This window comes from Capricornis sumatraensis, chromosome 19 (genome assembly GCF_032405125.1).
Source record: "Capricornis sumatraensis isolate serow.1 chromosome 19, serow.2, whole genome shotgun sequence".
NCBI lineage: Eukaryota > Metazoa > Chordata > Mammalia > Artiodactyla > Bovidae > Capricornis > Capricornis sumatraensis.
Window position 1 is genome coordinate 38,317,905 of NC_091087.1, and position 17,402 is coordinate 38,335,306.

Genomic DNA, 17,402 nt, shown 5'->3' on the forward strand with positions numbered 1-17,402 from the left:
TAAAATGAAAGCCCTGTGTACCCACTACCCAGCTCCAGAAGCAAATTAATCAGTACATTTGAAGCCCCTGTGTATTCATTTCAGGTCTCATTCTTCTCTCCTCTTGCCCAAGAGGTGACCACTACCGTGAGCTCATCGTTCCTGTAAGCTATGGGTCTTCCACTCTGATTTTCCACCCCTCTACTCCAGGTGGTCCTGGTGGGTCTGTCAGTCAGAGAACCCCACTCCTGTCACAAAGGTGAGCACATAACTCAGTCTGCAGGAATGGGTTTGAGAATGCACACGTGGACTGAGCCAGGCCAGATGTGATGTGGGTATGAGGAAACGATGCTGAGGGTTGTGCAGTAGACCAGCTGCCCACAGATGGCAGCACAAGCCACGTGGAAGGTTGGAGCAGAAACTAAGGCTACGGAGGAAAAGCGTGACCATGAGATGAGAGGAGTTTGGTTTTATCCAAGGGGTGCTCCATTGCTGAGATTTGCTCAATTCAGGTTCACTGAGGAAGCTGTCACTTAGAGTTCTCTGATGGAAGTGCTGAAAGGCAGTGCTACTTAAAGTGGTCTGTGGATCAACAAGCATCGCCTGGGAGTTGGCTAGAAATGCAGATTCTGGCGTCCTATCCCAAGCCTGATTCAAAATCTTGGCATAGAGCCCAGCAATCTTTTGACAAGCTTGCATGTGTTTCAAATGCATACGGAAGTTTGAGAAGTGCTTTGCTGCATATTGGAATCACCTGGAAGGCTTTTAAATTTCTTTGTACCCAGGTTTTTGCAAAGTCATTTCAGTCATGTCCTACTCTTTGGTACCCTATGAACAGTAGCCTACCAGGTTTCTCTGTCCCTGGGATTCTCCAGGCAAGAATACTGGAGTGGGTTGCCATGCCCTCCTCCAGGGGATCTTCCCAACCCAGGGATTGAACCCGCTGTTCTTTGCATTGGCAGGTGGGTTCTTTACCACTAGCACTGCCTGGGAAGCCCTTGAGTAGCAGTGCCTTGAAAATTTGTTTGTGGTGATGTTCAAGCTAAGCTAATTTCCAAGCCCCTTTTACCTAGTGTATTTTTAATCTTCAGTTTTTTTCTTTTTAACTGAAGGATAATTGCTTTACAGAATTTTTGTTTTTTTCTATTTACTCTTAATTTAGACAGTTGGTTCTTGTTATTCAGGGTAGCCATGTTCTGTGAAGTCAACAGAATACTGACTTAGCAAATTCTGAGCCATTGCTCCTAGTGAAATAACAGGTTGGGTTCCTTTGAGCCTCTGGTCACAACACTTTGGTCAACACATCAGTACATAACCTTGTTTTATGTGTGTTTCTGTTTAAAGACATTTCATATATATTGGTAATTCATTAATATTGAACTTACGACTGACAGTAGTTCAATTCATATCTAAGTGAAGCTTATCTAACACACTTTCTTCATGAGGCACATCACAGCCTTCTTATGCTTAGGAACACTAGCCAGCATACACTGAGGGGGCATTTTAAAAAGTGAATGAAAAGCACAAGCATTCAGAAAGCATAGCAAAAAATAGACCACAAGGAGACCAGTTTTACAGTGAGCTGAAGCAAGAAGGCAGAGAGTGGGCCCCTTGTTTGGCCAGCTGGGAAGATGCATATCAGGCAACAAATATTTCCGTGACTCTGTGTGTCCACAGTGACCAGGAGAGCACCACTGTATTGGTTTTGGGGTTATGGACAAACTTGCAGATAAATGCGGAATCCATAAATAATGAGGGTGGGCTGTTATAAAGTGACCTTTCAGCCTTGGCTATGCACAGAGGTAGAGGTAGATGGAGATGTGACCTGATAAATGTCTTTATCTCCAGAATGTATCCAGAATCTAACCATTTACCCCTGCAGGGACTCTGGTCCACACCACCATTCTCTGTCTGCTTGGACTATCACTAGTCTCTGCTGCTTCAGTCAGTTCTCAGCGCAGCAGCCAGAGTGATCCTTTGAAAATGTGATTGTGCTGCTGCTTTGTTCAAACTCTCCAATGGCTTTTCTTGCTCAGTAAAAGCCAGCTTCTGTGGTTTCCCAGGCACCGCATACCCTGGCCCCTCCTCTACCTTGTCTTGCACCTTGCAGTCCCTCGCTCTGTGTTCATAAATGAGCCCCCTTGTTCCTTGCAGTACCAAGCCCTCTTCCATCCCTGGCCTCTTTACTTGCCATTCCCTCTGGCTTGGGACTGCTCTTCCTCTGGGGGCATTAGTATGGCCCACTCCTTCGTGTAGGTCTCTCTTTGAATATAGCCTTATTTGGCTACTTGCTACAGAAGAGCAAGCAGGGCTTGCCAAGTGGTGTTAGTGGTAAAGAACCTGCCTGCCAGTGAAGGAGATGTGAGAGACGCGCATTTAGTCCCTGGGTCGGGAAGATCCCCTGGAGGAGGGCATGGCAACCCACCCCAGTAGCCTTGCCTAGACAATCCCCAGACAGAGGAGCCTGGCGGGCTGCAGTCCATGGGGCCGCAAAGTCAGACACGACTGGCGTGAGCACACACTACAGAAGAGCCTCTACCCCCTACCCACTCACATTCTCCCTCTCCTTGCTGAGTTTTCTCCATAGCACTCAACACTGGCCTGTTTACTGTCCATCTACCCACTGGAATATTAGCTTCCAGAGTGGGACTTTAATTCAACAGCTCTGTTCCAGTACCTTCAACAGAAACTGGCACATATTAGGCAACAAATAAATGATGAAGGAAGTGAATAGTGGCTCTTGACACAGTAGAATGAAACCTGAAATACACCCCCTTTTCCATCCAGCTCAATAGAAATGGTGTGTTTTCCATATTCTGACCACCTCTTCAACACTGTTGCTTAAAGTCGTGACAACTACAAAGACTAGTGGGTAAGAGAGCCTAGCACATTTTATCACTGTTAGGAGCAAGTGTTCAGAACGTCATCCAAACAATGGAGAAACCAGCATATTCACCCTTTTGATGAAATCATTTCCTACTTTGATTGCGGGGTGGGCAGCAGGGACTATTCTATAACTGAGTTTTTTTCCTGTTCTCAGGCCAACTGCTAGCCTAGATTCTCTCCCAGCCTCTTTTCCCTTTGTTCTGTGGTGTATTTTTAGCCCTAGGTTGCAGAGTCCTCTGGTTCCTGATGATGCATCCCAAATGTAAGCCTAGTGATCCTCATCTGAACAGATGCTCCACAACAGCAGGCGTTTCATCCTCTCAACTGGGCAGAATTCATGGGTTCTCACGGGGGCATTGCTGGTGCAGGAGCACCTTAGAGGGAAATGGAACCAAAAGGCTAAAAGTTTTCAATCCCGAGTCAGTTTAAAATCAAATCTTGAGTTGATTTCATTTTGGTGACTTACAAATCATTTTTAAAAATAACTCATGGGAAAAAAATCACATGTTCCTGCATATAATCTTACCGCTGGTGCTTGTCTTAATCAAAAAATAAGACTCAAATCCCGCTACAGTCTAGCGAAAGTTTCATGAAAGTATTTGTGTTAGTAGTGCAAAAATATTCTGCATCCTGAAAAATAGTCAGAAAGGGGATTCCTGTCTTTATTTCTTCATATTTACCATGTTCTTAGTAAGTTTAGGTGATGGGGACTCGGTGAGTAAGACATGTCCTCTTTTTTTTTAAGTTGAAGTATAGTTGATTTGTATAATGATTAAGGTGTACAGCAAAGTGATTCAGTTACATATATGTATATATGCACATATATTCTATGTCAGATTATTTTCCATTATAAGATTAATACAAAATACTGAATCTTAATTCCTTGTGCTATATACTAGGTGCTTGTTCATCAGTTTTATATACAATCATGTGTATATGTTAATCTCAAGTTCACAACTTACCCCTCCTCCTGTCCTCGGTTTTTAATGTTCAGTCTTGCAGGAACAGCAGGGCTGTCATCAACTACTTAACAATGTGGGGAAGACGCTAGACTCCAGGTGGCTGTACTCTAGGGAGTGAAGGCAGAAGGAACTGCTTGTGTAAAGGTCTGGCAGTGGGAAAGCTTCACTTTTTTATGGAAAGTCAGCCTCTGAGCTGAGCTAGAGCACAGCTTGTCAGGGGAAGAAGAGTAACCAAAAGAGATGGGGAGAGAAGACAGATTCACAGATCTTGGAGTCTGTGCTCAATACAATGCAGAAGCTGCTGAGATGAAGAGAGAAACTATTACACTCTTAATTCTTGGAGTCCAGAAGGTGGATTAAGTGGGAAGAAACATACAGCAGGGAGACCAGTCAGGAGGCTATTGAAATAGTCAGGCAAGGATGAGTGTCTATCAGACGGTGGTAAAGGGAGCAGAGAGGAAGGAGGCTCCATACAGTGAGGGAAGAGAGGCAGTAGGGGAGGAGTAGGGTCTCTAACTCAGATAAGGGTTACAATCTAATTTCAAAAGACGTTAAGTGAATGTGATGACCTATTCTTAAATTATCCTACCCTCTTTTTTCTTACTGCTGTTTTGGGCTGAAGCCACGTGGAGACTAATATCCTTGGGAGGGAAGAGTTCAGTAAACACAATCACACATTACACAGCAAAACCATGTCATAGGCTTTCTTTTTCTTTTCCTTCCAAATATTGTTCTTTTGTATACTTTTGTGCACTGTTCATCTCCTTAGCTCAGTTTTCTATCAGAGCACTTCTAAAAGACTCAGTTTTGATGTGTGTATGTATTCAATCGTGTCCAACTCTTTGTGACCCTGTGGACTGTAATTTGCCAGGCTCCTTTGTCCATGGGATTTTCCAGGCAAGAATGCTGGAGTGGACTGCCATTTCCTCCTCCAGGAAATCTTCCTGACCCCAGGGATCAAACCCCCGTCTCTCGGGTCTCCTGTATTGGCAGGCAGATTCTTTTCCGCTGCGCCACCTGGGAATCCCTGATGCAGGTATAGTGAATGCTTTTTGTGTTTATGCATGCAAATCTATCATTCATTTTTAGTTCTTGCTATTAGTATCATGCATGTAAAGATATTCCATAACCAAGTATATAACATTTCTGAGTAAATTTGTGGTTTTGTCACTTTTATCGTGCATAGTTTAAAATATATGATTGGCATCTATTTTTAAAAGGCACTATTTAAATCGTCCAACTTTAATTCCATTATTCAGGCTAATTGGGAATGGTCCAGTCTTTCTTTTTTTCCCTTTGGCCAGATATTGTTTTAATGAGAATTATAAACAACTAAAACCATTTTTTTGCAAACTACCGTTTTTTTTAAACAAATGATTTGCAAATCGTTACAAATACTGTGTAAGATGTACACAGTACATCTTTGCCTTGTTTTACAAAGCCAATAAATACAAGAACAAATTTTAAACATGTGATTTGTTCAATTTTAAACATGTGATTTGGGGGTATGGATAGCCTGATTTTTTTCCCCAGTATTTAAAAAAAAATAATGAGTTTTTCCTAACCTTTCAAACAAAAAGTTTATGACAACTGGAGAGAAAAAGACACAGAGAAAGAGACCATCTTATAGCTGCTTTAAGTAGTTTCTGATCATTCTTCCAATGTTACCTTTCCTTTCCATAATCGTATCTTCACAATAGTTGAATTTAAAATGTTTATTTATCTTATTTATTTTTGGCTGCCCTGGGTCTTCGTGGCTGCCTGTGGGCTTTCTCGAGTTGCAATGAGCGGGGCTCCGTTTCATCGCAGCGCGTGGGCTTCTCATTGCAGTGGCTTTTCTTGTTGCAGAGCATGGGCTCAAGGCGTGTGGGCTTCAGTAGTTGTGGTTCCTGGGCTCTAGAGCGAGGGCTCAGTAGTTGTGGCCCACAGGCTTAGTTGCTTTGCAGCATATGGAATCTTCCCGGATCAAGGATCGAACCCATGTTTCCTGTATTGGCAAACAGATTCTCCACTGCGCCACCATAGGAGTCCTAAACTATTTCTAATGAACTGATTAATGGGAGAAAAGAAAATGAATCAATTCAGAATTACATGAAACAACATAGTATATTTGCCTTTCTTGGTTTACTTATTTATTTTTTGGTAACAGCTTCATTGAGATATAATTCATAGAGCATACAGTTCATTTAAAGATTATACTTTAATGACTTTTAATATATTAACAGGGTTGTACAACTATCACCACAATCTTAGAACATTTTTATCACCCCGGAAAGAAACTCTATACCAATTTACCATTCACCCCCAGGTTCCTCCTCAGCCCTACGCAACCACTAATCTACTTCCTGTCTATACACAGTTGCCTATTCTGGAGATTTCATATAAATAGCATCATATACTCTGTGGTCCTTTGTGACTGACTTCTTTCACTAACTGCAATGTGTTTGAGGTTCATCCACATTTTTGAGTGTATTGGTAATTCATTTCTTTGTTTACTAGGTGAAAGAAATAGCAAGAATTCATTTCTTTTTATTACTGAATAATACCCCATTGTGTGACTATACATTTTATCTATCAGTTTTGGGATCATAGGTTTTCTTCCATTTTTTTATTATTATGAGTATCGCTGCTTTGTATCTTCATGTATACCTTTGTGTGTGTGTGTGTGTGTGTGTGTGTGTATGTGTGTTCAATCATCTCTGGCTCTTTGTGACCCCAAGAACTGGAGCCCACATCCATGGAATTCTCTGGGCTAGGATGCTGGAGTGGGTTGCCATTTCCTACTCCAGGGGATCTTCCCAACCCAGGTATTAAAACAGCGTTTCCTGCATCTCCTGTATGGCAGGCAGATTCTTTACTGCTGTGCCACCCAGGAAGCCCATTTTTGTGTGGATGTATGTTTTAATTTCTCTTTCTCTGTATATGTAGTAGTGTAATTGATGGGTCACATCTTGGCTTATTTTTAATCCATCTTTATATTCTTCATTCATATTAGCAATACAGATTTTAAAAGAAGCCTACTTTCCTATTAAGAGCCCAATAAAAATGGGAACTGGATTGACTTTTTGAGTAAATGCACGTATATGAATGTTAGTTATCCTTGAAGTAGGTCTCACAGTTGGAGAGGATTTTGGCTTCCTTTCATCCTGGCAGGAAGAATCTCTTCTCCAAGTTCCTTTATGCCTAACACTAGGAAAGGCCACGTCTTTGATTCTGCACCCAAGAACCTTATATAATAACATCAGAGTCATACGGAATGAGAGAATCCAGGGTAAATTGTCTTCTGAGTCCAAAACAATCTAACAGCTTACTCTTTTTGATTACAAAAGCAGTACATGCTCACTTTGGAAAATATACAACAAATTAAATAAAAAGTGCCCTTACTATCTTGCCCAGAGTTAGCCACTGTTAACTTACTGCACTGGCCCAGTTTAGTTGCTGAATTAGTGTATGTGGTAGACTCTGGCAAATTATACAAAGTGAAAAGTGAAAGTCACTCACTCCTGTCCGACTCTTTGAGGCCCCATGGACTATACAGTCCATGGAATTCTCCAGGTCAGAACACTGGAGTGGGGGAATCTTTCCCTTCTCTGGGGGGTCTTCCCAACCCAGGGATCGATCCCCAGTCTTCCACATTGCAGGCGGATTCTTTACTAGCTGAGCCAGGGAAGCCCTAAAATTATACAAAAAGTATTATTAAATAATCTTAAAGGATAATTTAAGATAATGTTTTTTCCCTTATCATTGCTTTTCTAAAGCATTTTGCAGCCTTAGAAAGCCCTGTGTCTCGATACAACAGAGTAGAAGCTATCATTTGTTGAACACACAAATGAGTCAGTTACTTTATATTTATTAGTGCTAATTCTCACCATAACCTTGTGAAACATTTAGTGTAAATGATTTAAAGGCAAACTTTCAATTATGTAGTTGAGAAAAACAAAGCTCAGAAAAGGTGAGTCACTTGTACCAAGAGACACAGCTCCAGTACCACCAGTGCAGTGCAAGCCATTGCTATCATCCCATGCCTGGGGTTCTGTGGGAGCCTCCCACACTTGTCCCTCTCCATCTCCTTTCCCCTTTTATGCTAGAATGTTTTCAATTTGTTGAAAACTACAAAATACTTGAAATCACCTGTAAGGAAAAGGCTTTATCTGGTCCTTGATTACGTCAGATCTTCTCAGTCACCAGTAAAGCAGAGTTGAAATTCCTCGTTGTGCTTTTGATGCCCATCTGATCTCTCCAACACTCTGTAAAATGATAGATTGGGAAATCCAGAAAGTTCTTGACATATTGGGAAGTGCAGTCTTGGGTCTTTGATGTCAGATAAACGCCGGTGTGTACCCTTGCTCTGTTACTTAGCCATTCGTTCAACAGTTGAGAATCAATACCTGTCAAGTTCTCAGGCTGATGCAGTGAGCAAGCTAGACAGTGTCTCTGCTTGTATGGAACTACCTACCTAGGGGATGAAGGCAGAAAAGAAACATTATTAGTCAGGTGTGTTATTGAAGAGCAAAGAATGATTGGGCCTTGTGTGAGACAGCTGTGGAACTGGAAATTACCAAATGATTTCCAATTTTGAGAGACTTGGATCAGCTGGCTTAGAATTAGGCCCAAGATAATCGATGCTCTGGAACAATCAATGCCATACATTAACCTTCAGAGGGAGTTTTCTGTGTTACTAAAAGGTTTCTCGGAGAAGGCAGTGGCCCCCAACTCCAGTCCTCTTGCCTGGAAAATCCCATGGACGGAGGAGCCTGGTAGGCTGCAGTCCATGGGATTGCTAAGAGTTGGACACAACTGAGCGACTTCACTTTGACTTTTCACTTTCATGCATTAGAGAAGGATTTGGCAACCCACTCCTGTGTTCTTGCCTGGAGAATCCCAGGGACAAGGGAGCCTGGTGGGCTGCCGTCTATGGGGTCGCACAGGGTCGGACACGACTGAAGTGACTTAGCAGCAGGAGCAGCAAAAGGTTGCTCATTTGGTCTTGCTTCTTATCCATAAAGGAAACTTGACATCAATTAGCCTTCATTGGCTAGATGAAAGCTTTCTACTGCTAAAAAGAGGAGCAGATCATTAGAGCAGATTCCCAAACATAATAGGGAAATAGCTCCATTTTGGTTTTAATTTATCCTCACATCCTAAAAGCATTATTTGGCAGTTTACAAATTACACATGGAAGTGAAATATATTTAATTTTGAATTTTTGACTGCTTTTGAGGCTCATAATTTCTTAATATCCCTTGATTGAAGTGGGAATAGTGGGAATAGTCTAGGAACAATTAAATTGGCAATCAATGAATGAATTCTAAGAGGGCAGTTCTGGTGCATAACTACAAATTTCTGGAGCATCTGTATACCTGCAGTATAATTTGTCCTTTGGATTTATTTTTGGTATATGTGGGAGTGTCTATAAATACCTTTCATTTCTAGAATAGAAAGTGAGAAAGATATAGGCTGTATATTTTATGTTTAAATTCTACCTTTTGCAGAAAACAATTGTGTTCACATATTTGCAGCTGTGTTTTGTGGTCACTAAATAAGGGCATGAATTTCTTTCTAAAATTTATAATAGTATGTCATCTATGGAGAACATTTCACATAATACAATAAATATTTTATATTTCTAAGAAATTGTGTTGATTTAGTATACAAATGTTGAGTTTTTGTATAGTGATTGCAAATTTGCTAAAGGAATTTACTTATTGAAATCCATATTTGCCATTTTTTTAACCATAGAAATTATTTTTATTTTTAGCAGCTTTATGGAGCTATCATTGATGTGTACAAACTTGATGTTTATTATACATATAAATTGCAGAATGATCACCACAATCAAGCTAATTAACATATTCACTACCTCCACATGGTTACCATTTTGTTTGGAAAAGATCTATCCTTTTGCAAGTTACAAGTGCACAATAGAGTATTGTTTATATTTGTCTTTAAAAAATTCTTTCATCATATGATTCATCACTTCCAGATATAAAAGTTTTCAACATTCAGAGGACATGGAATATTGCAGTGTTCTTTTTTAAGATGGAAAACAATGTCTTCATTTATAAAAAGAGTTGGGGTTTGTTCAGAACACATTATAATTTACTCTGTTTTGTAGTAAACGCTCATTTCCTTGTTCTCTTGTGTTTTTCTATTGTAATTGGGTCTGTGACATTGTGGTGTATATATATATACTATTATAAAAATGTAGTGTGATAGTTCAGTTTTATATTTTTGTGATATGTGACTTATGTGCTACTATTTAATTATTACAATATAACAAAATTGTGGTCAATTGATTTTCTTTTAAAGCTCTCTGCATTAAAATATGTCTGCACTTTTACATTTTGATTACAGCCATTGAAATACCCCTGAAAGGAAGCTTTTATTTTGATATCATTTCTTTTGAAGGACAGGATTTTAATATTCTATCAATACTTGCTTTTTTTTCCCTTTAATGTGTGAAAAATGCATTTAATTTCAACAGCAAATTGACAGCATCCATTTTTATCTTTAATTAACTTTTCAGTTTGGCTCTCATCTTCAAGACTTACAGCAGAATTTATCACCAAGCCATAATGGAAATGCTGAATCGAAGATTCAGAGAATCTGCCTAGCTCTGAATTTAGCTCGGTTGACCCCATTAGAAAAAAGAAAAGTCAACAATAACATTGATATAAAAGACAATTCATTAGGTCATACCACTTGCAAATGACAATGTCTATTTTTGATTCCTCCTATTTATTTGGTCTCCTAAGTCCCTTCTCATACCCTCTTCCTTTAACTCCAAAGCACCACCTGCCCTTTGCTTGAGGGTTTTGTAAGTGCAGAAGCACATTGGCGAATAACTGCCGCACAAATAATAATAGCTGTCACCTATCGAATACGTGGGCCCTGCAGCTGAACACTTGCTTTACCAGCTTTATGTCCTGCAAGGCAGGTTTTAAGGCTCTAGTTTACAGATTGGGGAAGGGGTGTACAGAGAGAGATTCAGTTTGAATCTCTGTACAAACTGAAATTGTACAGTTTGAATCGAATTGATGCCTTTGAACTGTGGTGATGGGGAAGACTTCTGAGAGTCCCTTGGACTTCAGGGAGATCAAACCAGTCAATCTTAAGAGAAATCAGCCCTGAATACTCTGTTGAAAGGACTGACGCTGAAGTTGAAACTCCAGTATTTTGGTCATCTGATGCAAACAACTGACAACTGACTGACTGGAAAAGTCCCTGATGCTGGAAAAGATTGAGGGCAGAAGGAGAAAAGGGCCTCAGAGGCTGGATGGCATCACTGATGCAATGGACATGAACTTGAGCAAACTTTGGAAGATGGTGAGGGACAGAGAGACCTGGCATGCTGCAGTCCACGGGGCTGCAGAGTCAGACGCAATTGAACAGCAACAGATAGCACTTAAGGCTGAATTAGACTTGGTGGGTGAAGCAGAGGGAAGAACAAAGGATGACCTCCAGGTTTTTCACTTGTGTAATTAGTTGAGATGGGAAAACTAAAAGGACAAAGTGCTTTGTGACATATTAACTGATATTCCAACAAAGTCACATATACAGAGACACAGAGTTGAGATGACCACCCAAGTGTGAATCTGGTCATTGCCAGTGTGCAGCAGATATTTAAAGCCAGGGAAATAAATAAGATCACAGAGGGAGGGGCAGGTGGAGGTGGGGGCACCGTGTACAAGAAATAGTTCTGAGATTTGAGCCTGTGGAATTCCCAACATGCAGCATCTGGGTGGAAGAAGAGGAGCCTGCCAAGAACCGTGAGAAGGAGTGCACGCATGCTCAGTCACTTCAGTCAGATCTGACTCTATGTGCCCCTATGGACTGTAGCCCACCAGGCTTCTGTGTCCATGGGAGAGGTCAAAATAAAATAAGGGTATTAAAAGTGCTTCCCTGGTTGCTCAGTGGGAAAGAATCCACCTGCAGTGAAGGAGATGCATTTTGAAATTCTGGGTCGGGTAGATCTCCTGGAGAAGGAAATGGCAACCCACTCCAGTATTCTTGCCTGGGAAATCCCACAGGCAGAGGAGCCTGGCAGGGTAGAGTCCATGGGGTCGCAAGAGAGTCAGACACAACTTAAGGAACTGAACAACAATAAAAGTGCCACCCTTCTAATACTGCTGGAGTTTAAATGTGCTAGTACATTAAATAGTGATTAGATTATTACATTCTCCCACTACATAGCAAGGGTAATACAATAATTATTAAACTCCACTTTCTATGGCAAGAAAGTGAAAGTGTTAGCCACTCAATGGTGTCTAACTCTTTGACTGGCTAGTGGGTATTACAAAGATGGATGAGACCTAGACTCTAATCCTAGGAGCTCATTATCTAGTAGGGGACGTAAGGTTTATAGAGAAATGGGTCCGAAAATGGAAGGTGGCAAGTGCTGTGAGAGAAGTAAAAGTGTTCTGGAGGTTCAGAGAAGGGAGATGGCTGTGGCTGGTCAGGGAGCCAGGCTAGGCTTCAAAAGTCAAGTGACATTTAAAGAAGGGGTAGGTTTGGATATTCAGGGAAGGTTGGATCCATGAAGGTAAGGACGTATAATAAAAATTCCACAGTCTTCAGAGGAAATGTGGTGTCTGGCATGTAGGTGCTCTGCAGACTATATGACAGTCCCTTTGGTCAAATCTCAGAAAGTTGGTAGATGCTGCTTCAGGGGACCTTTGTAAGTGGTGGCCACAGCAACAGCTGCAGTGTACGTTGTCATTCGATCCGCCAGCGTCTCCTAGCAGTGTGAAAACGCCTCTAATCAGAGGCAGGTGCTGCCCCCACAGCCAACAACCGAGAGTAACCGGTGTATCCGTCTAGAAAAAACAATCCAAGATGCATACATTATAGTCTGTATTTATTTGCTTGGATTTCAAAGTGCCCAACAAATTACACACTTTACCTTTCACTTAAAAACAGTAATGACATCTAGTTTTTTCCCCCACAGATTATTTAAATAACTATTGTTTTCATGGTTATTGATATATAAGACTCTGGGGAGACCTAGGAGTTCCAGTCATGCTTGCCGTGGCTAAGTTAACAACCATATAATTCTAGTTTGCCACTGACAGGTGCTGTGACCTTCAACAGTTATTCAACCATTCTGTTTTAAATCCTCTAGCTGTTGAAGTGCAATAACACTTTACTTTTCCAAATACAGTTAGAGTGAATTGCATAAGTGTCTACATGTTCCATAAATTCTTCAGAGCAAAATACAAATAAAGAACAATAAATACTGTTTTTTCTTCTTATGGAGAAGTGTAATTAATGACTAACCTGGTTATCATTTTCTGTGGCTCCTTTCTTTCCTTAAGTCCAGCTTAAGCAGACTAGCTTCTACGGGTATTGTCCCCAATTTCCTGATTGTACTTAGATGGAGGGAAAAAGTCTCTATTTTCACCGTTTGGATTCTTTGCAGCCAGGTTTAGTTTTTAAACAGACTCACAGTCTGGAGCTTGGAGTGATATTTCTGCTCACAAGGAGTCTTAGAGGCGTCAACTTCATAAAGATTTCTGTGAAGAATCAGCAAAACACACTGCCACTGAAGTTTAAAGATGATTTGCCTGAATCTCTTCAGCCAAATGAAGCTTTCTAATCAATTATGAACAGAAGGGATGAAATGTAGGGTCTAGTGGGATTTGAGATGGGATTCTAGCAGCCATCATCAGTCACCACCTGAGCTGCTAAGTATCTGTGGCAGATAGAGTCACCAATATTTACTAGTGTTAATTGATGGCAGCACTAATGTTAATTGATGCCCACTCTGAGGTGCCAGCATATCATTTCTGTGGATGGCTTGAAAGAGTGTCAGAACTGGACCTTCTGAGTCCTCTATTTGATCCCCCTACTTTTAAGGATGAAGAAAGAGGCCCAGAGAAGGAGGGTAATTTGCCAAGGGTTGCCTGCTGGCTCCTATTGGGATCACTTGGCTCCCATAACAGACTTTTGAGGCATGTAAACTGCCACTGGTATTTACCTGACAAGGAAGAATATAGTGGGTAGCAGGGCTGAGCAGAGACAGTTTTAGCCAGGAGCAAGGGAGAAAGTCCCCTCCCGCTATGTTTCAGGCTCCCTTGTGTTCCCTTTGCATCTCTCATCACAACTCAGTAACTTCATTTATGATTAATGGTTTTCTGTCTGCTGAGAGCTGTCTGTCTGTCTGGTTCCCTTCTTGGTGCTGGGCCCAGAGCAGATGTTAATTGATGGTAGTTATCATAGGTATGCAGTGGCTTGCCCAAGGTCACTCGGTGGTTAGATTGAGGACCCGCCTGTGATGCTCTCTTCTGGCCTTGTGCTTCCTGGGACTCTGAGCTCCCAGGTTGTGAGGCGGGCCAGGTGTGAAAAAGGGGGAGGTAGAAAAGATACTGCTGCTGAGTTGCCAAGTCTAAGTCTTGTCAGACCCTTTGCGATTCTCCAGGCTGGCATGGGTTGCTATTTCCTTCTCAAGGGGATTTTCCTGATCCAGGGATCAAACCCGCATCTCCTGCATTACAAGCAGATTCTTTACCACTGAGCCACCAGGGAGACCCTAGAACAGGCATTTCAGTTCAGTCACTCAGTCAGGTCTGACTCCTTGTGACCCCATGGACTGCAGCATGCCAGGCTTCACTGTTCATCACCAACTCCAGGAGCTTACTCAAACTCATGTCCATAGAGTTGGTGATGCCATCCAACCATCTCATCCTCTGTTGTCCCCTTCTCCTCCTGCCTTCAATCTTTCCCAATGAGTCAGTTCTTCGCATCACGTGGCCAAAGTATTGGAGTTTCAGCTTCAGCATCAGTCCTTCCAATGGATATTCAGGACTGATTTGCTTTAGGATTGACTGGTTGCATCTCCTTGCAGTCCAAGGGACTCTCAAGAGTCTTCTCCAACACCACAGTTCAAAAGCATCAATTCTTTGGTGCTCAGCTCTCTTTATAGCCCAGCTCTCAGATCCATACATGACTACTGGAAAAACCAGAGCCTTGACTAGACGGACCTTTGTTGGCAAAGTAATGTGTCTGCTTTTAATATGCTGTCTAGGTCGCTGGACTGGAAGAAACACAAACTGGAATCAAGATTGCTGGGAGAAATATCAATAACCTCAGATATGCAGATAACACCACCGTTATGGCAGAAAGTGAAGAGGAGCTATAAAGCCTCTTGATGAAAGTGAAAGAGGAGAGTGAAAAAGTTGGCCTAAAGTTCAACATTCAGAAAACGAAGATCATGGCATCTGGTCCCATCACTTCATGGGAAATAGATGGGAAAACAGTGGAAACAGTGTCAGACTATTTTTTGGGGCTCCAAAATCACTGCAGATGGTGACTGTAGCCATGAAATTAAAAGACGCTTACTCCTTGGAAGAAAAGTTATGACCAACCTAGATAGCATATTCAAAAGCAGAGACATTACTTTGCCAACTAAGGTCCGTCTAGTCAAGGCTATGGTTTTTCCAGTGGTCATGTATGGATGTGAGAGTTGGACTGTGAAGAAGGCTGAGCGCCAAAGAATTGCTTTTGAACTGTGGTGTTGGAGAAGACTCTTGAGAGTCCCTTGGACTGCAAGGAGATCCAACCAGTCCATTCTGAAGGAGATCAACCCTGAGATTTCTTTGGAAGGAATGATGCAGAAGCTGAAACTCCAGTACTTTGGCCACCTCATGCGAAGAGTTGACTCATTGGAAAAGACTCTGATGCAGGGAGGGATTGGGGGCAGGAGGAGAAGGGGACGACAGAGGATGAGATGGCTGGATGGCATCACCGACTCGATGGACGTGAGTCTGAGTGAACTCCGGGAGTTGGTGATGGACAGGGAGGCCTGGTGTGCTGCGATTCATGGGGTCACAAAGAATCAGACACGACTGAGCGACTGAACTGAACTGAATTGAACTGAGGTTGGTCATAGCTTTTCTTTCAAGGAGCAAGCGTCTTTTAATTTCATGGCTGCAGTGATCTGGGAGCCCCCCAAAATAAATTCTGCCACTGTTTCCATTGTTTCCCTATCTATTTGCCATGAAGTGATGGGACCTGATGCCATGAACTTAATTTTCTGAATATTGAGTTTTAAGCCAATTTTTTCACTCTCCTCTTTCACTTTCATCAAGAGGCTCTTTAGCTCTTCTTCACTTTCTGCCATAAGGGTGATGTTATCTGCATATCTGAGGTTATTGATACTTCTCCCAGCAATCTTGATTCCAGCTTATGCTTCATCCAGCCCGGCATTTCTCATGATGTACTCTGCATATAAGTTAAATAAGCAGGGTGACAATATACAGCCTTGACGTACTCCTTTCAAGATTTGGAACCATGTCCAGTTCTAACTGTCGCTTCTTGACCTACAGATTTCTCAAGAGGCAGGTCAGGTGGTCTGGTATTTCCATCTCTTTCAGAATTTTCCACAGTTTGTGTTGTGATCCACACAGTCAAAGGCTTTGGTGTAGTCAATAAAGCAGAAGTAGATTTTTTTCTGGAACTCTTTTGCTTTTTTGTGATCCAACGGATGTTGGCAATTTGATCTCTGCTTCCTCTGTCTTTTGTAAATCCCGCTTGAACATCTGGAAGTCCAAGGTTTACGTACTGTTGAAGCCTGGTTTGGAGAATTTTGAGCATTACTTCGCTAGCGTGTGAGATGAGTGCAATTTTGTGGTAGTTTGAGAATTTTTTGGCATTGCCTTTCTTTGGGATTGGAATGAAAACAGATATTTTCCAGTCCTGTAGCCACTGCTGAGTTTTCCAAATTTGCTGCATATTGAGTGCAGCACTTTCACAGCATCATCTTTTAGGATTTGAAATAGCTCAACTGGAGTTCCATCTCCTCCACTAGCTTTGTTCATAGTGATGCTTCATAAGGTCCACCTGACTTCGAATTCCAGGATGTCTGGCTCTAGGTGAGTGATCACACCATCATGGTTATCTGGGTCGTGAACATCTTTTTTGTATAGTTTTTCTGTGTGTTCTTGCCACCTCTTAATATCTTCTGCTTCTGTTAGGTCTATACCATTTCTATCCTTTATTGTGCCCATCTTTGCATGAAATGTTCCCCTGGTATCTCTAATTTTCTTGAGGAGATCTCTAGTCTTTCCCATTCTATTATTTCCCTCTATTTCTTTGCATTGATCACTGAGGAAGGCTTTCTTACTCTGCTTGCTATTCTTCAGTACTGTATATTCAAATGGGTATCTTTCCTTTTCTCCCTTGCCTTTTGCGTCTTTTCTTTTCTCAGCTATTTGTAAGGCCTCCTCAGACAACCATTTTGCCTTTTTGCATTTCTTTTTCTTGGGGACTGTCTTGACCACTGCCTCCTGTACAATGTCACAAACCTCAGTCCATAGTTCTTCCGGTACTCTGTCTATCAGGTCTAATCCCTTGAATCTATTTGTCACTTCCACTGTATAATCATAAGGGATTTGATTTAGGTCATACCTGAATGGTCTAGTGGTTTTCCCTACTTCCTTCCATTTAAGTCTGAACTTCACAATAAGGAGTTCATAATCTGAGCCACAATCAGCTCCCGGTCTTGTTTTTGCTGACTGTATAGAGCTTCTCCATCTTTGGTTGCAAAGAATATAATCAATCCGACTTCAGTATTCACCG